Raw genomic sequence first — 24,407 nt, 5'->3', positions numbered from 1 at the left:
TGTATTGTTTTGCGATGTCTTGCATTGTTTTGCACTGTCTGTATTGTTTTACACGGTATTGTTTTGCTTTGTCTGTTTTGTATTACCTGCTGCAATGTCTTCAGTCTCTTTGTAACTGAGTGAGGCTGTGTGACTAAGCATTCCAGTGCACCTGATGCTCATGTCCATTAAAGATCTTGAACACTGTTAATGTACAATTGACACAAGGCTGAGAATGAATATTTAGAGCTTCACTTTGGATTTGCAGTGAGGAAAGAGGCACTCCTTCCTTCATGTTTTTAGTTCCAAATCTGAGATCCAAACGCTGGAAGCTTAGAACACCATTCTGTAGTAAAGTCTTCACACTCACGCATGCAATGATGCACAATGGTGGGGTTCAGCGGTGTGTGGCTTAGTGGTCAGAAGGTTATCAGGTCAAATCCCAGCAGTGGCTGATCTCATTGTTGGGCCCCTGAGCAAGGCCTAAACCCCAATTACTACAGGAACTGGGTGTCCCTGCTTTCTCAGTTGTGCGTCACTTTGGATGAAAGTGTCTGCTACAGTAAATAAATAATGTGATCCACGCGCCTTTGGACCGTGAGAGAAAACCCAAGTATTTTCTAGGGGAGCAGGTGGCGGTCCAGACTCTGTGTAGGTGCCGGAGCTGAGCCCTGAGCCCGGAAGGTGTGAGGTCATGACGCTACATGTGAAGCCAACCGGGCGGAATTGAGGTCATTTATTCATGCCAATAAAACGTGTCCGTGAATGAAACATCGTGTGAGGAACGAAAAGACCAACTGTGGGAACGGGAATCGCCCTGAGGCTCCCCACGCTCTAGAAGGGTCCCTCCAGCGTCGCTTATCCCTCGGTTAGTAAACCGACATGCAGAACCTGACTCACCAGGCTCGGGCATTTTCATGCCTCATTCAGATTGGATGGAATCGATTGGCAGCCATACATTCTAGAGGTGCTGGAGCCTGACTGAGCCTAATGAGGAGAAATGAGTTAGGGGGCATTCAGGTCTCGGCCGGTCGGCTCCTCGCTTGAGTTGCTGTGGTGGTGCTGGGGTTGATCATCTCATGGCGGCTGCTGAGCTTTGTCGTGCTTTTCCTGTACGTGGTCAAAGCGAAGCCCTTCGTTTCTGCCGAAGGAGAGAAAGGATGGAGTCCTACGGTGCGGCAGCTTGATCGGCGGGGAAGGAGGTGACCCAGAGTCCAAGGCTACTTGCTGGATCATTTCCCCAGCTTCTCAGCTGGGTCAAATTCTCGCGGAGAAGGTGCGGATCTTCGGATCCTTACTAGGATCTCCCTCGACCGGGAAAGCGGGGCTTCAGCAGCTGGGTCCTCCTTTGCTTCAGGCAGTTGGACCCAGTATTCCTCTTCCGTGAGGTGAGGTATCTTTTTCCTGAGTCCGGTCATTCTGTCACGAAGTGCAGGCACGGAGTGGGGAAACAGGAGCAGAGTTCCAGGGATTTGGGTAAACATAGGATATATTAGGGGAGAAACGCACTCGGGAACACAAAGCAACAAGGAGGACTGACCTTATGATGTTAACCCCCTGGGGTCTGAGGCCTCTTCCACTTTCGGGGTTAGAGTCTGACATGCTTTGACATTTTAAAATATTTCACCTGTCTGAAAAACATTTATCCAAAAGTGTTACATGTGCTTTTATTCAGCACAAACTCAGCACCAATATATAATCTGAGACCACTTAGAACGTTATTTTTATAATATATAACTATTATATATGTAATGTATAACTATTTTTTGTTAAAATCAACTTTAAACATATACTTTTCAAAAACCTATTTTCAGACTTGCTGAGAAATTGTAAAAAATCACATTATAGACATTTCTAGGTAAGACTTTTGAGCTCTGAAGCTTATAGACACAGGGGTTGGCTACACATAGGTGAAAGTGACATTCTGAGATTTTATGTGGTTTGATTACTAAAGTGTTAGAACTTTAGAGTGACACTCTTTTTCTCAAAGTCAGTAGCCTATACAATGAATATTGATGAGATAGGTGTCCTCACACGTGTAGTAGTTTGCATACTGTCAATGGCCCATCAGTCTGGAATGTCACTGCACCCCACACCCATCACTGTGGAAAGGCAGTTTGAAACGCAAGAAAAATAGCAACAATAAAATGCTTTTCACAGTTTATTGGTAAATGGAATGAAAAATGAAAAACTGTGAGCAGTCGCTATAGAAAGTGATAAATATGATGCAGTACCTATGCAGAGTTAATGGAAATAAAATAATTCACTATTATTAAGACGTTAATGACCAGAATCAGGAAACATTCACAGAAAAGTATTTAAATACATTGGACTAATTAAACAGCAACTAGAAACAGCTGATAACAAGAGGATTCCACACAAGGTAAATGAGGGGGCGTGGCACACAGGAGGATCGGAACAATCGGAAACGTGACAAATTGTGTCCTATACCCCATTTAAGGTCGGGTTGTCCTGAGCCTAGTATTCAGTCAGTTGGTCTCCCAATAGGTTACCTGTGTTATGGCTGCTCAGTTTCCCCACAGCAAACGTGATTGGCTGCCTTGTTTCCCTGGAAAACACCATTGGAATCACTAACACACAGTTTCATGGCTCTTTTGTTATAGCGTTGTTTTGAGTTTCAGTTTCAACGCAAAACTTTCTCTCAATGACTCTCTACTTAGATGCATATTTACGTATTTAGTAGATGCTTTTGTACAAAGTGACATGCAAAAAAATGGTACCCAACAGCTAAACATTAACTACACAACAGCAACTACACATCAACTATACAACTACATAACAGCAACTACACATCAACTATAGAACTACTTATATCAAAGCAAGAACCTAAAAAGATCAGCTATCTGGTATAGAAACAATGGGCCTCATTCACCAACTGTTCTTACGAACAAATTTGTTCTTAAACTCCACGTGCGCACTTTTTTTTTACGAAGATTCTGACATTTACCAATGTTTTCTTATCTGAATTTGTTCTTAGCTAAGAACAGAATCTATGCACACTCAAGACCGTTTGGACGCACATTTCAGTAATGATAGTTTGTTCAAAATAATCGGTTATAGCAGTTTTGTTCATTCTACAGTTAATAAAATGATAGTATTTGAATAATTTATAAAAGTAAAATATAAAAGATAAATTTAAAGTGTAAAAATTATTTTCATAGTAGTAACGGCGATCATGCGGATTATAAATAGGTCTGTCTGCGCGTTGGCCTTGCCATCAAAATGGCATTTCTGTTACTTCTTGAAGAGCTTGCCAATCGTGCTCTGAGAAGGGAACGCATGTTTGAAGATCATTTAGATTTATTTGCTACACAGCGTTCACAGAGAAGGTGATATCTCTCCATGTATCAGCCTTCTTGGGGGTATATATCCACTGGTTATCCACTTAGCTCGAACCAGCGGACCTCGTCCGTTATAGACGATATTCCATTATAAGCGAGCACACTATAACGGGATTTTACTGTATTAATACTTCTACTTTAGCATTACTGAAGTTTTTTTTGGTCTTAGTGCCAAGCGGCTCACAGCCTGCCCGCCTCTTCACCATTCCTTGCACACGGCCCTACAGTCTCATGCCCTCTTATGGGAAATTGCAGGGCGTTTCCCTATGCTAATTAGGACAAACTGGCATGCGCTTTGAGTTACGAAGACGTGGGAATTCGTAATTCTTAAGAACAAAGGTGCAAACAATTCTGCTACTTAAGAACATTTCATGAATCCGACGTAGGTTGTTCTTAACAAATTTCGTAGGAACAAATTTAAGAAAATTCTTAAGAAAATATTGGTGAATGAGACCCAATCTCCTCTCACTGGATCTCTAAAATTTTTCTATAACGTACCGAACAGGAATTGATTAGGATCTCATTTGATCAAGACTGTTGGTGCCATTGGTGTCTTTAGGCGCACCCCAGAACATCTGTTTTATATATCACTCATGAGACGCACATCATTTAAAGGCAGATAAAGATGATGAAGGAGTGAATTTACACGGGAGAACAGACGGGATCCCAAGTGATCCTGTATGATGGCTCGATCGATTTCTCAAAAACAGACATTAGAAGCAAGAAGGATGAGTATTAATTTCCTTTAGCGTGTCCCGTGACTGGTTCATCTCTGTCACTATTTTTGTTCTCTCTCTTTTCCTCTTATCATCGCAGTGTAGTGCGGTAAACATGTAACGTGATTGTCGTCTGTAACTGATGAGTCAGTCTGGAGGATCTGCTGGAAGGCGAAGGGATCACACTCTTTGATGGTGCGTACCCAGCAGCAGTGTTCATCACCCGCAAACCATGCATTTTGAAGGGGCCTTGAGGTTTGGGGGTCCCCTACTGGCCACAAATATGCACTGCACTGGGGGGCCACCAAGTGTTTTTTCAGCAGAAACAACACACCAGGTCATGTGCGCACCACAATGCACCCTGACTGTCCCCTCCTAACTAGTTACTAGTGACTTCCTAATGCAGTTCACAAACTTTTGACATTTATACCTCTGTGGAATCGCAATGGAACAGATGATGGGAAAGATGTGCTTTTATGCCACTGCAGTAAAACTCTTTTCTGATTTTATTTTCTGGCAGAATCACAACCCAGCGACAACGTAAAACACGCACCTTGGAACATGTGTCAGACCATAAAAACGCATCTCTGGGGACTGTGAAGAATGGTGTCGTTATTCAGAACCTGCGGGCATGTGGCAATTAAAGTCCACCTGCTAATGAGCAACTAACACCTCCCCAGGCGTAAATGCCAGGGAACGTGGCACGATCACTGAAAACCAGCATATAGACGGTGATGCATTGCCGCTTGTGCACCTTTGCCCGTCTGCGGTATCGATTGACGGCTTTGTCAGAAGCCGTCTCATTAATCCAGGCTGTTTGTGATGGTGTGTTGGCTGGGGTGTCATTTAGAGATGACAAATATGGGACTCGATAAACTTCAAAGAAATGACATGCAGACTAAAAATTTGAGGTCGAAGTTTCAAGTTTTATTGTCGCATGTGACTGCAGTATGATACAGGACAGAGGGCGGCGTGATACAGGACAGACGGCGGTGTGATACAGGACAGACGGCGGCGTGATACAGGACAGACGGCGGCGTGATACAGGACAGATGGCGTTGGGATACAGGACCGACGGCGGTGTGATACAGGACAGACGGCGGGGTGATACAGGACAGAGGGCGGCGTGATACAGGACAGACGGCGGCGTGATACAGCACCGACGGCAGTGTGATACAGGACAGACGACGGCGTGATACAGGACAGACGGCGGCGTGATGCAGGACAGACGGCGGTGTGATACAGGACCGACGGCGGTGTGATACAGGACAGATGGCGGTGTGATACAGGATAGAGGGCGGCGTGATACAGGACAGACGGCAGTGTGATACAGGACAGATGGCAGTGTGATACAGGACAGATGGCAGTGTGATACAGGACCGACGGCGGTGTGATACAGGACAGACGGCGGGGTGATACAGGACAGAGGGCGGCGTGATACAGGACAGACGGCGGCGTGATACAGCACCGACGGCGGTGTGATACAGGACAGACGACGGCGTGATACAGGACAGACGGCGGCGTGATGCAGGACAGACGGCGGTGTGATACAGGACCGACGGCGGTGTGATACAGGACAGATGGCGGTGTGATACAGGATAGAGGGCGGCGTGATACAGGACAGACGGCAGTGTGATACAGGACAGATGGCAGTGTGATACAGGACAGATGGCAGTGTGATACAGGACAGATGGCAGTGTGATACAGGACAGACGGCGGGGTGATACAGGACAGAGGGCGGCGTGATACAGGACAGACGGCGGCGTGATACAGCACCGACGGCGGTGTGATACAGGACAGACGACGGCGTGATACAGGACAGACGGCGGCGTGATGCAGGACAGACGGCGGTGTGATACAGGACCGACGGCGGTGTGATACAGGACAGATGGCGGTGTGATACAGGATAGAGGGCGGCGTGATACAGGACAGACGGCAGTGTGATACAGGACAGATGGCAGTGTGATACAGGACAGATGGCAGTGTGATACAGGACAGACGGCAGTGTGATACAGGACAGATGGCAGTGTGATACAGGACAGATGGCAGTGTGATACAGGACAGATGGCAGTGTGATACAGGACAGATGGCAGTCTGATAGACAGCAGTGTGACACAAGAAAGATGATGCAATAAGAGACAAGACAATGTATCATAAGAACAAGTGGATAATAAATTTTTCATAAATGAGTGATGCATTGAGGATAAGAATGTGCAAATAAGCATAAAAGCTGTAAAGTACAGTATTGATAAAGTAGAGAAGTGGAATATTAACAACAGTGTACAATACAGTGCAGATGGATACATGCAGGTCACTGATGGAAGAGTAACATGAAGGCTTGGATCAGCAGAGAGGCATCGTGGGAGCTGGAGGTAAGAGTTGTCTTAGCTTGGGTTCGATTTGCACCAGCCAACCACATCGCAAGCAGGTTGAATATGAGAAAACAGGCTGTGTCGTTAATGGGTTTTTGGGCATGGGGGTGATGATGGGGATAATGGCCCCTTACAGTCCACAGGACGGGGTTATAGGAAGATTGCATCGCACCAGTGCAGAGTTGATCCCAGAATAAACAGTGTAGCAAGGAGAGGTCCCTCGTGGGTGGAATGAATAACGTCTCAGTGACGATGGGCATCCCTTTAATTGTTTGAAAAATGGAATTGGAGGTCACGTACAGAGCGGTAGCAAAGCCCTAATTCTCATCCCCAGATTAGAAGGAGGCCCAGTGGACCTCATTAGTGGAGCCCAGGGGGACGGGGGGGGTGAGATAAATAAAGTTAATTGGTCTATGAGGCTGGCGTTAAAAAATGTCCCCACTGCCACAAACTCCTGTCATGATTTTCGTTTATTATATTTGAACGTTACCATTTATGGTCGAGAAGGGTGTTCCCCCATGCTGTGTCCCACACGCTGGTTGGAGGGATGAAGGTGAGGTGAGATAGGCCACACCCCCCTGTGAGGTAACTGGATGAGTATTTAATTTGCATTACAGGTGCGATATCTCATGCTGCCAAAATAATTGCTTTAACTGATAATCTATACATTTAACCTAGACCTGTCAGAGGGTGTTTGCCCTTAATTACACTGATATGGCCATTACCTCCTGGATAAGGAGTCATACTCGAGCCCTGGAAGTGAAAATTCACATATCTCCAAAACAAAAAGTGAAATCCCGACAATTTCCAAAATACCCAGGTACCCTCCCTGACATCTATCTATCTATCTATCTATCTATCTATCTATCTATCTGTACACACCTTATTGCTCGCTGGATATGGATATCAAAAGTAGGAGGTTCATTGGTGTATTCATTCCCTTTCTCTTAAAAGATGGAGATTTTCTCATCTATTTACTGACACTCTGTGGTGGGTGATTCGGTAGAGTAATGTCAACAAAAAGTGCATTTTTAAAATTCAGTTCATCATGTGAATTACATACGGTGTTGTACAAAGACGTAGAGATTCCAAGTTGATTAATTAACTAGTATAAATGTATGCTTTTGTATTTATTCAGAAAGTACACAATATTCATATGTATGCTGTATTTATAAAGAAGCAGATTAAATAACTAAGCCAGCTTGACTTTTGTATTACTATTGATTTCTATTACTGCCTAGAATCTGATTTTAATATTATTATTAATGACACACTAGGAATATTGTATCTGTTGAAAAAAATAGGTATGTATTTTTTTTAGGGGACATGATTTTTTCAAGTGTAATTTCCTTAGAGAAAGGTCATTACCGTTTAGCCTGTATTTACAGAGCCCACTAACTAGCTAGTTAAGCAAATCAGGCGTGAATATCACCAGAGAGCCTGCTTGGAGCCCACAGGAATAAGAACTTCAAAAAAGAAAAAAAAACCCTTCGGAGAGCTTGCTGGAGGTGGAGGTTCAGGATCCGGGGAACTGGGCCTGCCTTACAGAGGCTCATTAATGGAAAATGGTCTGTCTTTAGCAAGTAGTGACACTCAAACTGCAATCCTGAGCAGACATGGCAGGGTGTGTGTCAGGAGGTGCCAAACCATCCAGAACGTGGCCCTCCTGACTGGAACCCTGCCACCTTAAGCTCGGGGTCTTAGAAATGACCAGAAACCTCGTCACCAGGGAAAATGCAGGGATATCCTCAGGGGGAAAGAGTCCAGCTCAGTTCTTCATGGGAAGCGAGGTTTTTATTTCCTTCAGGCTTAGCTCAAATCTGACTACTGGGTCTTGACATTTTGTGGGGAGCCCGAGCTCATCCCAGATTCCTTTAAGACAAAATATCACACTGAGAAATCTCCCACTGATCATGCAGTCTCGGAGGTTGCGCCACTTGTGGGGATGGCTCAATCTGGGGATGGCTCAATCTGGGACTGGCGGACCGCTAAGCGCGCCGGCTAAGCTGTTATGTTATGTTCCATTATGCTCTGTTATCTTACGTTATGTCATCTTATGTTATGTTTGTTGTGTTATGGCATGTTACAATGTGTTATGTAACGTTATGTAATGTTTGTTATGGTTAGGAAGTAAATTTAGGGAGCAGTATTCCCTCTGTCTCACGTCCCCTTAAAGCAGGGGTGCCCAACTCCAGTTCTGGGGGGCCGGAGCCCTATGTAGCTTAGTTCTTTCCCTGTTCCACCACAAATGATTCAGCTCAAGAGCTGTGTGGTAATTAGCACAAGGAGTTGAATCAGGTGTGTTAAATGAGGGGAAACCCAAAAATGTGCAGGGCTCTGGCCCTCCAGGACTGGAGTTTGATACCCGTGCCTTAAACTATTGATAATTACGCATTTTGTATCTGTACCATAGTTCTATGTAAATATTCCAAAAAAAATCCATCTGCAATGTCTGTCCTGTCATAAATGTTTCTCTGTGGGTCCAGAAGGAATGTTTTTATGTTTCATTGTTTATTTGTGAGATGGCAGTAAAGCTTGACTAACAGGTGCTATGAAGATGTCAGCATTTATTTACCAAACTTGCCTGGTTCACGACGCCGCTTGTTTCTTGTTCTGTACCGGTGCAGCTCTTAATAGAGGGATGAGGATGTCGAATGAAAGGAGACAATTAGAGGAGAGTAATCATGTCAGTGGACTGCATTATCCTGAAAGCTGTTTTCAATTAGGCCTTTTGTTGGATAACCAGCAGTGCAAGCTGGAGAGAATGTTCGAGAAGTGGAGGTGACCTTGTTTGACCTTATATACCTTTGAAAACGCTGTGTTTGTAAACCAGTATAAACCCCATATTTACTCAATAACTCACAAACATTGCTGCTGTGTGTTTGACCTGTAGCCACTGTAACGACAGAGCAAACCAAAACGCGATGCGATCACGCAAGGAGTGGCTGTATGCTTCCCTTTCTACTTTTACCATCACCAACATGAGGTGACGAAGGCCATCATGTCCACATATGGGGGGGGGGGGGGGGATGTTATTAGTTCTAAACTTGCCAGCCAAGCTTTTCTAGAACATTCCATCTGTCTCCATGTCCTCACTATAGCTTTTCTTGTTAGGCCAATACCGTGCCGGTTAACCTTCGGGGGCAGCGACAACTTAGCAATCCACTGGCACTACCCCTCGCCCTGGCACTCCGTCAAGTGACGTTGGGCGGAGAAGTTTTCTAGGGGGGGGCAGTGTCGGTGAAGCTTGCCTTGGATGCAACATGGAGAGCCCGGTGGATATTCCACAATTTCATGTCTACTGCTGTTTCATTCCCATAAGCAGGCCGTTATGCTTCTCTCCTGCTGTGAATCAGCAGGAAACCTCTGTTCACAAAGTAAGGGCATGTCACTGCTGCTTCCCTTCACCACGTGTTCCCCATGTTTACAGTGTACAGCAGCATATCCATGATAAAAATAGCCTGCTTTGGCAGTGCGGCCCATCACCACGCACGGTGGTAAATACACCATAACAGTTTAAAATGAGAGCATCTGGCTGCGTGTATCACACAGCGCGGGGGCCCATGTAACCGACAATCTCTGTGAGCGTGTGACACCTTCCGATCAGGGAGAGAAGACTGAGCGAAGACCGGGGACACCCTCTAACGCGGTGGTCCTCATTTTGATACACTTGTCACCTTAACTGAGAAATCCCCGATGGGTATACATCGCCACAAATCCCACCGAGCAGGAAAATTATACAAATAACAAGAAGAGGTTGCCGCAGAACTAATTGTGATGTCGCCAGATGTTGCGCAGATGTTCTGCCGGGAATTTATTTATATATATTTCTTCTTGATAAATCTTTCCACCGCTGCAGCAAACCGATAAACAAACAGGTTGGAGAAGGCAGCCGGAATGAGTGCTTACAATCCCTGATCCTGTCACCGGAAAAGAGAGGTGGGATCTCAGAAGGAGCTTATCAATAATTAAGCATCATGACAGCGCTGTAGCGCTCGAGCTGCAGTCGTCTCACGCCATTCCTGCTCGTGATTCCACGAAAGACACATTGTACTGAATTACAGACAACACCGCTGCTTTAAGGGCAACCGACCGCATTAGATCTAGCCCCCCAACTCCAGTACGTGTCAAAAATGCACCCTTTAAAATGTGTGCAGGATTTTCTTTGCAGGGGCAGCAGTCAGATCAATGTAATTGGATGACAGAATGGGGACTATATTGCAGTTTTGGATAGAAGAATAAATATGGAGGACAGTTACTGTCGATTTTTTCAGGGGGGGGGGAAGTGGGGATGACAGATATAGAGAAGCTTCCTTTATATTTGGCTGTTTCATGCCACTGTATCCCTGGACATGAATGGCATGACAGCACCAGCCTCTTGACTTGAATAAACGCGATGACTGTTGATTAGTTCGAAAGCCCTGTCATCCCAGGAAGGACATCCCCTGCCTCGCACCCAGAGCTTGCGGGGTTAGACGACTGGTGCACCGTGAACCCTCTGCTGGATCAGTGCTAAGGTGGGATAGGATATGAAAGAGTGCTGATGGATCTAACGCTTCACCATCAGCCCGATGCACGTTTAAAGCTTGTTTGTGCACTTCGACGCTCGTTCTCATACAAAACTTGAGAAGTTTGATTTTAGCCCTGAGATGAAAATGGTGCAGGCCTCTCCTCCTCTCTGTCTTTTAAGTCAGAGAACGATTTAAACGGTCCTTACAGAACAAGCTCCCCTCTGCCGGAAGGATCTTTGTACTTGGCCCTGCTTGACCCCTATATCTGGTCTGTGGTCTGCGGTCAAATCGAAACTCTTCACCGCCAATACCCACCCACCCCTACCCCCTTGTTTCATTCTTTTTTTAAAGATAGATGATTTTCCGAGGACCCAGTCGCTCGCGTGGGATCAAACTGCGGTCAGCCAACCGTGGCCTGAGTGATTTTTCACAGCAGAAGAGCCACGTCGTGTCTCTCTGACGCCCACCTTCGAAAAAAAGTTTATTTCCCCTCAAAAAAATAGAACCCTGGAAGGGAGGCTTCGGCCCCCACCCCAGAAGAAAGGACCATCAAAATGCATTGTTCCATCCATCCATCTTTCAAATGCTTAATTTGGTCAGGTTCGAGGAGGGCTTGCAGCCCATCCCCGGCAGGATAGGGCACAAGGCAGGCGTACATCAGGGATGGGTCCAAAAGCCATTTTGGCTTCTACCAGTGCAATTTAGCTAGTTGTCTTCGACAGAGCAAAGGCTGCTATGTTTAAATATGCAGTTTGCACATAACTATAGATTTGCTTAGGTTACATAAGATCCGATATATATTGACTGGTGCTGCCGAACAGCTGAGGGGGAGGAGGGCTTTATGGCCTGGAGGGACAGGGGCGTAATCCAGCCCACAATATTAATGCAAAGCTTATGACCCAAAGTGACACTCTTGCATCATTTACGGCGCCCCCTTCTGGTGAAAGTGTTCCTGACCTCCCCACCCCTGTTGTGGCTTTCCAAGCTATCGACCTGTGAATTTAAGGTGTGTTCTTTCCCCTGTTTTTTGGGGGTGGGGGGCAGGACCCTGGACACATTAATCTTTACCTGAGCGAGGCGGCATAAAAAATAATGAAGTGAGCAGGGGGCGTCTTTCAAACAGAGAGGGCTGCTAAATCATTTTTTAATCAAGTGAGTGCACGTCTAATAAACGACATCGCCGGGAAGAGCCCCTACCCACCTTCTCGTGCCCTTGGACGTCCATGTATCCTCCATAACTCAATTATTTACGTCCCCCTCCCCTTTCCGCGATCGCGGGGGTATAAATTAGGGCTGAAAGAGCAGCGCTCGCAAATGTGGGGAGGGGGAGAGAACGCCCCGAATAGAGGAACCAGTTGTAAAGATGATGCTTTCGCTTAATTTGACAATGTGTGAGGGAATGAATCGTGGAGGCTTTCATGGGGGGGGGGGGGGGGGGGGGGAGGTGTACTGGGGCATCGGCCTCCAAACTGCTGCGGCTCAAGCCCATTTTATGGAGGCATTTACTGAACTCACCATATCTACAGCATATAAATATCACACCATAAAGATAAATGTCACGTGAAAAAGTGCCGAATGCAGCTGCTCTGAGCACACCAGCTATCTATCTATCTATCTATCCATCCATCCATTCATTCACTATAACTGCTTATCTTGGTCAGAGTTGCTGGGGGCCTGCAGTGTCGCACTTATAGGTTTCAGGATCTTGAGCTTTTGCTGACTGAGTTGCCCTGAAGGCACTCCCCCCCCCGACCCACTGAAGACACTATCCCAGGTGTAACAGAAAGGAAACACTCTCTCGCATGATTAACTTGGGACTTTTTCCGTGACCCCCACATACTGTGCCAGGGGGTGCTGGCCAGTCATAGGGCTTGGGTTTGACACGTGGGCATTTTCAGATGGATTTCAGAAGCTGTATATCATTCACAGCCCTCTGTATGGCTGGGGCTTATGCTGGCCAACCTTAAATATTCCCAGGGACCGCTGCTGGTGTCAGAGTTTCTGCCCTCCTTCCCTGCTTGACATTACTACCCTGTCCAGAAGGAACGGCCTCGGAGAGATTAATCGAAGGCTTCTGTTGATCGTGTAAGGCGCTCATGGGCTGATGCAGCCGCGCATTTCAAGTATCTGTTGGGTCTGACTGCAAATGTTAGTGCACATCCTGCGGGGCCATGATTTATCTCCCATTTGACTTACCAAAATAAAATTTTGACTGCAAGCTGAGAGCCTTTGTAATTACCATGCAAGTGTCACGTTTTAAAAGAATCACCTCGATGCTCAGTGTTTATTCAATCAAGTACCTACTTAGAGGTGATTCGACACGTGTGTACGTGTAGTTAAGGCAGCATAATCTACTGTTCCTTGCACTAGACATTTTATTCACCTGTTTTCAACATTAATAGACATATGTTTGTCTAAGGGCTAGTTGATTTATGAGGATGTCATGTGATCAGTCACATGATCTTCAGGTGAGATCCATGTAACCTGACAGTTTGTCCTATGTTCATTTGCTTCTGAAATTAGCCAAATGATCCAGAACAAACTAAGCTATCATGAATGAACCAAACAAACAAGAACAAACCAAATACTCACCCAATACCTGTTACATGTATGTTGGTAGAATGGAGGGAGCAAAAATATGGACTATCTGCGGATCCCCGAGGACTGGGTTTGGAAACACTGCTCTAGAGGTGTCATTATTTCTGTCTCATCAGAAATAGAAGCCGCTGGAGTGAAGGACAGGATTGGTCACGTGACGCCAGACGGCAAAAATGAAAGAATGTGTCCTCTGACAGCCGTAGACACATCACAGAGAGGCTCGAGGGAGTGAACCCTATGAAGAAAGGAAGAAAGAAGAAAAACAGTGGATCGGTGTGGAGAAGGAGAGGTGTGGAAGTGGGGGGAGGAGACTCCGGGGTGTCTCTGACACATCCTGTACTGTTTCTGAAAGATCTGGGCTAAGCAGGGGCTTTCAAGCTCGGAAGACAACCTGGGAGCCACAAGTCTCCGCCCACTGACGCCTCCAGGAAGGTTCTGGCACATGGAGGCGGTGGACCTCATGCAGATGACTGCTCCTGTCAATAAACATATATACAGCTAGCATCTTACACACAAACAAACAGGAAATGTTAAAAACTACTTTGTAATATACTGATCCATATGCAGATGTGTGTGTGCTTACCGATACATTTGCATTGGTTCCGTGATATCACACACACACGCCTCAGATTTACACAGTTCCTGTCCATGTTTCTTGCGCTCTGTTACATCACAGGAAGCCAATACCCCACCCCCCACCTTTTGAATAGACTTCACCTATACTTTAAGGAATGTTAGCCAACTGAGTTCAGATTTTTGTGTAGGACAAAACACAACCAGAATGGGTGTGGCTAAGCTTCTTGTTGTCATGAGACTTGTACTGGAAACCAAAACTCTCTCCGTCCTCATGAAATCCAATGGTGAACTTTTGCTAAATTCCCAAAACTCGTGTAGTCCAAAAGATTTCTTGTGGAGTGAGTGAATTTTGGAAATCTGCTCTTCGATTAGCTATCCGCAACAGTTTATGCCAAGCGCCTGCCCTTAACTTCAGCCGACAAGGGCTAAAGTGTTTTTAAGAGCTCAGCAGGCCTGCAAATCAGCGACACGCCGTTTTCAGCTACGGGGGACAGCTGAGTCCGTCGTTAGTAATTCAGCTCCGCTAACAAGACATTAAAAGGTTTCATTGCTGCAGACGGAGGAGTGGAAAAGAACAGGGAAAAAACAGCCATTTCAACCCACGGATCATTAAATTAGACTACCATTTTTTATTATTTTTTTTCTGAAAGTCTCAAAGGAAAGAGACAACCCCCTACCTGCGATCTCGCTCATTAGAGGGGCATTACGCAGAAGTTTTAATCTAATGATTAATTCCTTCATTCATTTATTGAAGGTATGACATTTCTATTATCGCTTTTGCTTGTCTTATTGCATTCCTATTAATCTGATCTGCATGCTTGATTTTTTTCCCCTTTTATAACATGGGAGTGCAAGCAAGCAATTGAATTACTGCATTTGATTAGTATTTGGTTGTTCAGTGTCGGCGTGTCTTTATTGATCTATTGTTTGAGAGGCTGTCTTTTAAAAAAAATATGCAAAGGAAGCTGCAAATCAACATATAATCACAGATAACATTATGGGTAAAAGCATGCTTTGTTTTGATCCTGGAAAGGTATGGATGTTAAATATTAAATTTAGAATTGAACAGAGCTGTTGTAAATCATGCCATCAAGTCGAAAGTGAGTTTCAATTGAGTGAAAAGGGAGGTGAAACCATGTAATTATCTCAATCAAAGGGGAGCATGTTCTCCATCTCTTAGCAACGCACCTCAGACAAGGAGGGAGGGTGGGTGTAGAACGTTCTAGAACACACAGAGTGGGGGCACTCCAGCCAGATCCAGTTCTGGGTCTGACCAAGCCAGCAGTCTCGATACCCTAGCTTCGGAACGGACGAATCATTAAATCAGTATTAAATCAGTCAGCTTCCAGATATGGTCGCTGCTTTTTCACGGTTGCATAAGGTACCTGTTCACCTTTGGAGTGTCAGACTATCAAAGGAACGGCTGTAAGGCTGTCGACTGCATATCCGACATTCGTCTTTTAATATGATGGATGGATTGTGTTTTTCTTTCTCGTTACTTTCTCTCTTCCATCCAGTCATCCATACACCTGTCTTCTAATTGACTGGGATAGGCAGGGGTAGGGGGGTGGCAGGGGGGTGGAGGGGTAGCCTCTCCCAGGTAGCATAAGACATAGGGCTGGGGTGCACCCAGATGTTGTCGGGCATATGGTTACAGATATAGTCCAACACTGCAAGCAATTTTGAGACATTATTTAACTAGACTGCATGTGTTTTCCTTTTACATGGGGATAACATGCAAACTGCACACACAGAGAGCAGAGGCAGAATCGAGCCCCCAGACCCGGAGGTGCAAGGCAACTGGGCAACACTCTCATTTATAGTCATGGTAGCATGTTTGTTTAACTTTTTTTTTGATCCAGAACAATTCCGGGGTCAAAACCCTGTGCATATCAGTGAATGAAAATGATGGCCTTGGAGTGAATCAAGCGGCAGTGAATAAAACAAGCTGTAAGACAGCAAGAAGCATGTGCAGCGCCATGGACACCCGTCGGCAGCCTGATGAATACTGTATGCAGGAGGGGGTTAAAGACGGCTTCGGCAACGCCGCAGCAGCATCTTCCAGAGGCAGGAGAAACGAAAACCCCTGAATGCCCCCCGCCAGCGGTCGACCCTGGCTCCAGGAAATTAGCTTTAACTTTTCTTTCTTTCTTTTGGGGTGAACCGTGAGGTTAGGAGGAAAACAGCAGCTTTTGACAGAGGTCAGCCGACGATGCGACCGCGCTGTCATCCTGGGACGGGAGCAGATGCGTGACATTAGCGAAAGCTCTCGCCATCAAGGTCATGATTAGACGATCAGAGTGGCCGTAGCACATGTCATATTAAAAAGGGCTGACACCTGGACATTTCTTTATATATTCATCCTCCTTTTTTTATTTAATTAGCTATTTAATTTATTTGTACTACCAAGGAACGTGTGGAGGTCATAAGCAGGGAAAAGACGGCTCTGTAAGTGGCCATTGTGGCCCTGACATTCGACACGGCAGCTGGGGGTGTCTGAGTGAAGCTTTGTAGCATATGCCGCTACAAGCCCTAACGAATGCTTATGAAGGTGTGCGTCCGGTTAGCTTATCAAGCGGCGGGTGTCCGAATCCCATGTCGGTAACTCTGACATTGCTGCCGACCGATTTACACTGCGTGACTGAAAAATACGTGGTTCAATGCGTGATGATAATACAATGGGAAAAAAAACTGTCGTAAATTAATCCACTCGTCACCTCTATTTCTTTTATCGTTTAAATTTTATTTTCCAACCTCGACTGGCTAATAGTTAAATAAGCAGAAAAACAAGCATATGAAGAAATAAACAAGCACGCAAACAAACATTTTTGTAAGTGAACACAAAGATAATTTCTGAATCTGCTGCAGAATATAAGTGGTGTTACCATATGTGAGATGTGGGGAGTGTGGTTAGCGTGGCGCACTGTTAGCAGAGAGCGAGGTTAGCATAGAGAAAGGTTAGCATGGAGCATAGTTAGCACTGAGCGCTGTTACAATAGAATGTGGTTAGTAGGGTGCCCAGTTAGCATATAGCATGGTTAGTATGGAGATCAGTTATCATTGAGCACAGTCAGAACAGAATGAGGTTAGTAAGGTGCCGAGTTAGCATATGGTGTGATTAGCAAGGAGATCAGTTAGCACTGAGCACAGTCAGAACAAAATGTGTTTAGTATGGTGCACAGTTAGCATATAGTGTGGTTAGCATGGAAATAAGTTAGCAGTGAGCACAGTCAGAACAGTATGCGATTAGTAGGGCGCACAGTTAGCACAGAGCATGAGATCAGCTGTAGAACTCAATGTTGATTTCTGAGGTTGGACATATTCCAGATCCCTTTGCTTAGAGAAGCACTTTGCACAAACCACGTCGTGCCTCATTATTTTCCAAGCTAACGGGATCCAGAGCGGCCCCATTTCACTCTACTCCACCCACCGCCCCGTGGGCGACCTCTGACTCCATGTAGAGGCTGTGGAGAAACACACGCTGACTTCCAGGCACTCTCTGGCCCCTGGCTGAGACCCGAGCCTTGTTTTTACCCTCCACGCTGTACAGTAGAACGTGGAAGATGCTGACTGCAAATTACTACCTTTGCAAGAGCAATATTTCCTTAAACGATAATACCTGGTAATTAATATTGCCTGGGTCTGGTCCTGGTGTTTCTTCCAACGTCCCACTTTTTAAAATGTATAAAATAATAATAATAATAATAATAATAATAATACATTATTACAGTGAAATTGATGCTATATTCTCAAGGATATTCCTTGAATTTTAAAGTTTTTCTTTTCTGGTTGTGACTCTCTTTTCCACATTTTTGACCCAGCAGCATGGTTGCTAAGGAGGCAACTCTAATTACAAGTAAACGCAAGCCAGCGGCAATAAGCTAGCAGGTCTCAGCCTTAAAGAATAACTCTGGCTCAAACATGATAAATAAATACGTAGTATGGCTCCAAACACAGGAGCGCCGGGCTTGAATAATGTCTCGCAAACAACACCAGTCTGAAACTGGATTCAGGTAAATGGATTGTACTGATTTAACTTAAAGTCTCCCGGACTGTACTGATATGACTGGTCTGCTTATACACGGGACATAATCTGTCCTGATGTAGCTTTAGAACCGAGAGTCCTGTGGACCAGACCCTGTCTGACCTCAGGCTAGGAAGGACAATGAGGCATATGAAAATCGCTCAGAACCAGTGGGAATGTGACACTTCTGGAGCCACGGTGGCATGGCACATCATTTATGCATCATTGTGTACGCATCATCACGCACGCATCATCACATACGCATCATCACGCACGCATCATCACGTATGCATCATCACGTACGCATCATCAGGCCTATCCACCCGTTCATTACTTTGTTCTTCCTCGGACCGTTTCACAGATGTCACGAAAAGGACTCTTGAAACAACAGTCCTTTCCAGCTCTTTTCTTAATTACACCCCCAAAAACATGGCTCTTGAAATGAAAATATGTACGAAGTGAAAAATTCCTGATTAGACAAGCAAGAAGAATGGATGAATATTTAAAAATGCTTTTAAACAATGACAGAAAAATTGTTAAAACTGATGATGTGCTGAAAAAATCTCAACACAACAGAACAGCGATCATTAGGTACCATGTGTTTGGCATTTTCTGCTAGGCCCGATATTTTGTTCCTCCCTTTCCCATGGGGACCTGTGCTGTTTCGCAATCACTCGCTTAATTCCAGGTATTTGTTAGCAAGCAGCAAATCAAACAGCTACATTGTGTGGCGGTAATGAATTAAACAATTTAACATTCAGCTGCTTAGCTGACAGTTTTATTAGCTGACGCTAACAGTTTTCTATCCACTCACAAAGCGAGGCTTTTCTAGCATTGGAAACTCGAGGTTATTATAAATGCAAGGTCTTGCTGAGCCTTCTGGTTATGTCTGTGCCGTCAATAGTTATGCTGCCTGACTAAGGTTTCCCCTAACACGAGCATGCAGCAGTTCAATCAAATCCTATGACAGTCATGTTTAATTTAAACCCTTATATATCAGCCAATGGCCAGCATCAACATTTAGGCCGTAAGGTTAATGATACTGTAGGTGTCAACTGATGCCATTTTTCCCGCAGTGTGCATGTGTGTTTTTTCCGAATCCCTGTGTGTGTTTGGTTTTCCTCTGGAGAGCGTGACCAGACCATTCCCATTCTGATTCTGTGAAAGTGCATAAGCTCCAGCTTTCAGGGGCAATACACCAGGATGTCTGTGAATTCAAAGCAGCGACTCTCTTTAAGAATCTGTGGCTTATTTCCTAATGGCCATGTTACTAAGACCGTCAAGTGGAAGGAACAGAATGACTTGCAACTGCAGGAACTGGGGAACGATGACAAACCCAGCGGGTGGATTTTTTGGTCTGAGGCAAACAAGGGCAGCCTTGCCTGTCCACTAGCGCCAATCACCATGCATGTGGGTGTGGGTTCCGGGGCTTTTTTGTAGTGCTACAGAAAATCCTGAACAGACACAGGCCTTGAACCCAGGACATTGCAGGCACATGAGAACTAAGACAAATCCATCAGAGAGGCCGAATGCCGGGCACCTTATTACTGTGGGGTCCTGGGAGGCTGCTTTCCAGGGACATGGACTCAGAACCAGAAGGTCATAGGTTCTAGTCCCAGGAGAGAGAAACACCTGACTGTGCGAACTCCTCTGAAAGTCAGCTGCGCAGCTAAATATAATTATAAATTTGGGTTAAGGCATCAAGCTGGCGGTAGTCCCAGAGCCGAACCGGTAGGCTTCTGCCCCCGAAGTCCGAGGTCTTAGCTGCACAGGGTGAGGATGGTGGAAGGAGCGAAATAAATAGGAGGGTGGGATCGAGATCAACCTAGGACTTTGTTGGAACAGAGGTTGATCTTTCAGACACTTCTAACCATTATGATGAACCTTTTTGTTTATCAAGGGCTTCTGGGATAGCCCTTAAAAGTGCACCACATACCCCCCGGCCCACCGAAACCCAACACCCTAGTTTCTACACTCTTTCGAGAGTAAACCGGGATTAAGGTCAACAAAACGAGAAAGAGTCTAATATGTATGGCTAGACGTATCCCAATATCTGATTCACCTTCGTCTGACGATCCGACAGTCAGGCATCTAGTCAAAGAGCGTCTCGTCTGCTAAACCTGTGGTTAGCCTGGTTAAACACAGAGTCTACATGCATCTTATTCATCTGCATTTTCTTTGGTTTGTGAATCTTCTGGGAATTATTAGTCTTCCCCAGACAGTCATGTGCAGACCACAGCTTTCACGCCATGTAATAAAACTGACTACCTTCAGATTCTGCTAAGGCACACTAAGGGTATGTTTTAAATTAATTGTTTAATTTTATTTCGACGGGATTCTTCATTCTTTTTGATATTCGGATGACGTCTTTACAAGGTCAGCATCACACCGGTCAATTAGAATTTCAAATAGGATTTCGCCAAAGGCTGTCTGAACATTCCCCTTCAGCTATGCTGTGCTTCCGTGACAGTAACATCACTTCAGAAAGTCCTGCTGTTAGAATCATTTCCATTGGCTACACTATCAGGTCTCCATAGCCTATCGCGTCTCAGTACCATTCATGTCATCTTGCCCTACCTTCTCTGAGTCCGTTTTGCAATAAAATGTATTTCCACTACCTTAATTCCCAGATATGAGCTGTCAGTTTTATTCACACGGTTAGTTTTGAGCCAGTATCTGCTAAGACTCAGTAGATCCAGGTTCTGAAGAGTGAAGCGAGAGATGATTGGCGTCCTCAGTTTATCAATACCCTGCTGGAATTTTTATTTTGAGGATAATTTAAGTCCAGAGAAAATCCAATTAATAAATTAAAAAAAACAGCAGTATCACTGTAGATTTTGAGGACGAGTTTATCGATCTTGAAGTTTCATCAGGCTGCTACGTGTGGATAAGGACTTCAGAAAAGCCACACGGTGACAGATCGATGAAGCATGCTAAATATTGAGGGGCGTCTCGGCCACGCAGGGGTGGGTGTGCTTGGGACAGCGGCAGGAGGGTGACAAATCGGCACAGAATTCGATATCATGGTGGAATGACACAACTAAGGTCGCCTGGAAAATTCTGCCAGATAAGAATTCTCATTACAGATTGAACTCCCCATCACTAGTTATGCATTACGTATGATTTACAAGATGAGCCTGTATTGCTGCTTAATGGAAGATTCCCGTAGAGGTGGAGCTTGATCCGATTACGCCGATCGCAAGACTTTTGCAGAATTAGTTATTAGGTATCTGAATTTCTGAGGTAGTGCCCCCAAAAACCCAAAGGAAACAGCAGCCAATTCGCTGTCACGAGTAACAGGTCAGCAGTAGCATTTAGTCACAGTCAGCAAGCAAAAGCACACAAGTAGGCCTGATTATCCCCACAATGCATTTCTAATGAAAAATATTAAAAGAAAGTTAATAATAGCAGACAATAATAACTGAAGACAGAGCTGTCCTTTTGCTGAATATATTTTCAAACTCGGCCATAACGTAACACCTTGTCTAACTGCTGTTTTTTCTTTGTTTGTTTGGACCTGAAGGGCAGTTTTAGTTATATTAATCCTTCTCTTATCTCCATGCAGGCAATCCTCAGGTTATGAACAAAATCTGTTTCTTAAGTCTGTCCATCGAATTTGTATGTAAAATCGGGACAATAATACAGGCTACTTAATAATAGCAATAATAATACAATAATAATAAAAGTAACTGTCTATACAGTACTGTTCTGCGCCTTGAGTCGAGGAACCGCTGAAGCAGCACAAAGTCTTCAGGAGCATCGCAACGCAGTGCGTGCGTTCATTATTACGAACCATTATTTTTAACCTGAATTTTAAGTATAATAGGCTATTTGGCAGTCTGTTGGTAAGTATTAGATGCCCGTTGGACATTCTTGACCCAGAGACAAGCAGAAGTAGTATTAGGTAATGGATATTATCACAATACCATCATTAGAACAAACTTGACTGAACACCAACAAATATCCACCAAACACGTACGCTAAAGATTAGTCCCAGTGCGCAGCGGTAAATCCAGTCCTCCGTTCATTGTAGACAACAATACACATCGATGTCTGGGCTGATTCCCAAATCAGATTATTGTGCTTGTTGTAACATGACTCTGTGTTTAGGCTTGAAATCCTGGGGGGTGGATAATTATTATACTTCACTTACTGTGCAAATGAGTTTCCATCAATTATTTCAATGTTTGAGGCAAAGGTGAGTTTTAAAGCAAAGCACTCATTCATTACAAAAAAAAGAATTGAAATCTGTATCTGAAGAAAGCTGTAGAGGCATGCCCATCTTGGGAAGGGGAATCAGGTGACCGAGAGTCAGGGGGCCGAAAGTCAGGTGGCCGGGAGTCATGGGGCTGAAAGTCAGGTGACCGGGAGTCATGGGGCCGAAAGTCAGGTGACCGAGAGTCAGGGGGCCGAAAGTCAGGTGACCTGGAGTCAGGCGGCCGAAAGTCAGGTGACTGGGAGTCATGGGGCCGAAAGTCAGGTGACCGGGAGTCAGGTGACCGAAAGTCAGGTGACCGGGAGTCAGGCGGCCGAAAGTCAGGTGACCGGGAGTCAGGGGGCCGAAAATCAGGTGACCGAGAGTCAGGTGACCAAGACTCAGGGGGCCGAAAGTCAGGTGACCGAGAGTCATGGGGCCGAAAGTCAGGTGACCGGGAGTCAGGTGATCAAGAGTCAGGGGGCCGAAAGTCAGGTGACCGGGAGTTTGGTGCTGAATACATTCACCTGCCTCTTGTTCCAAAAACCTCATTTCTGGATGTGTTGTGGCTTGTTTCACTTGGGGAGCTTGACAGTGCTTAGAGGTTATAGCGGTATTTATAGCATGCTTTGTCTTCTTGCTAGCTGAGGGTTTTTTTTCAGTTTTATGTTTTTGTCTCTTTATAAACACCACCTCCTGGCCTGGTCCAGTGTCACGTGGTTCTGTTTGCAATCCTGACCAGAGAGATCTCTGTTGGTCATGTTGGTCTTGATCTTTAGGACAGAAATGGGCGGCATGACCTCCAAGAGCCTCAGGATTTACCGGAAGGGGCTTAGTCACATCAGCGGCTTTCATTAACATGTGTGCCATGCAGTTATTCAATTAAAAGTAAAAAAAAAAAAGTTAATCAAATGGATATAGAAGCTCCAAAGATGGCTGCCTGTGACTGCCTCCAGGATCATGAAATCACTCCCCCCTGCTTTGGGAGGTGTTCAGGATGGTGGTAAAATATTCAGGCTTGGTGCATTAACACTACCCGCCACTCGTGCATGAAGTACGCATCATGCATGTTTGCAGTTAATTAAAAAAAAAAAGCGGATTAGGAAAAAATAGCAAGGGAGTTCAAAACGAGTGCAGAGCCTCTCTGCTAACGAGAGATCCCTTCAAATTAAAAGTTGTGCTGATGTGTGATTTTAGCCGGTTGTTGAGCAAACACAAAGATCTGAACAAAGGAACCTCCCCCCCCCCCCCTCACCGCAGGGGGCTCTGTAAGAGGTGCTAATCAATCTGGTTAGCAGGGCTACACTGATGCGGTGTGTGTGTGTTAGCGCGATTTGTTAGCACGATGTCTTAGCGCAATGCTCCCAGATCAAATGACAGGTGTTCATTCTTTCATGTTACTCACAGTTGGCATAATGAGGCGTGAAGCAATGGCACGCTTGAAAATGTGCCCTGAGTATGTATTCCGCATTCAGGCCCTCTGCAAGCAGACTGTGTTTCCGGAATATCTACCGCACCATGGTGGGCTATGGGGAAGTGCCAGACTTCTGCAGCACGTTCTCGGGACCTGGGCCGGCTCCGGGAGCGAGCGCTCTACCTCTGCATCCCTTCAGCCTGACTGCCGCAGCCCCGGCCGTGTTTCACCATCCACGCAACCTGGCGTACAGCCCCGTCGACCGCTCTGACGTGAAAAGATGGTCGCGCCGCTTATAGATAGATAAACCATCTATGCCCGCAGGCCACTTCATCGTGCTGACACAGTTATAATAAGTGGGAGTGAATTATCGGCCAAAATCTCCCGTGCTTGTTAACCATGGTAAACTCTCTCTTCTGTCGTAAATCCAGAAAGAACTTTATGGACAGAAAAAAACACACAGACCACTTTTAAGTACTTTATTTATCTCCTATATTAAACCCAGAAAATTTCTTGGGCATGAAGCTTTATGTATAAAGGCTGAAGCCCTTGTGGCATGCAGGGCAAGCTTCACCTCTAGCGCCCCCTATTGGAGACAAAGTGAAATTAGCTCGCAAAGTTGGGGTCCCCTCAAAACATGGCGCACTAGGTGGCCTCCTA

The sequence above is a fragment of the Paramormyrops kingsleyae genome, chromosome 4 (genome assembly GCF_048594095.1).
Source record: "Paramormyrops kingsleyae isolate MSU_618 chromosome 4, PKINGS_0.4, whole genome shotgun sequence".
Taxonomy (NCBI): domain Eukaryota; kingdom Metazoa; phylum Chordata; class Actinopteri; order Osteoglossiformes; family Mormyridae; genus Paramormyrops; species Paramormyrops kingsleyae.
The sequence above is the reverse complement of the archived record's forward strand: the minus strand, read 5'-3'. Positions refer to the sequence as shown.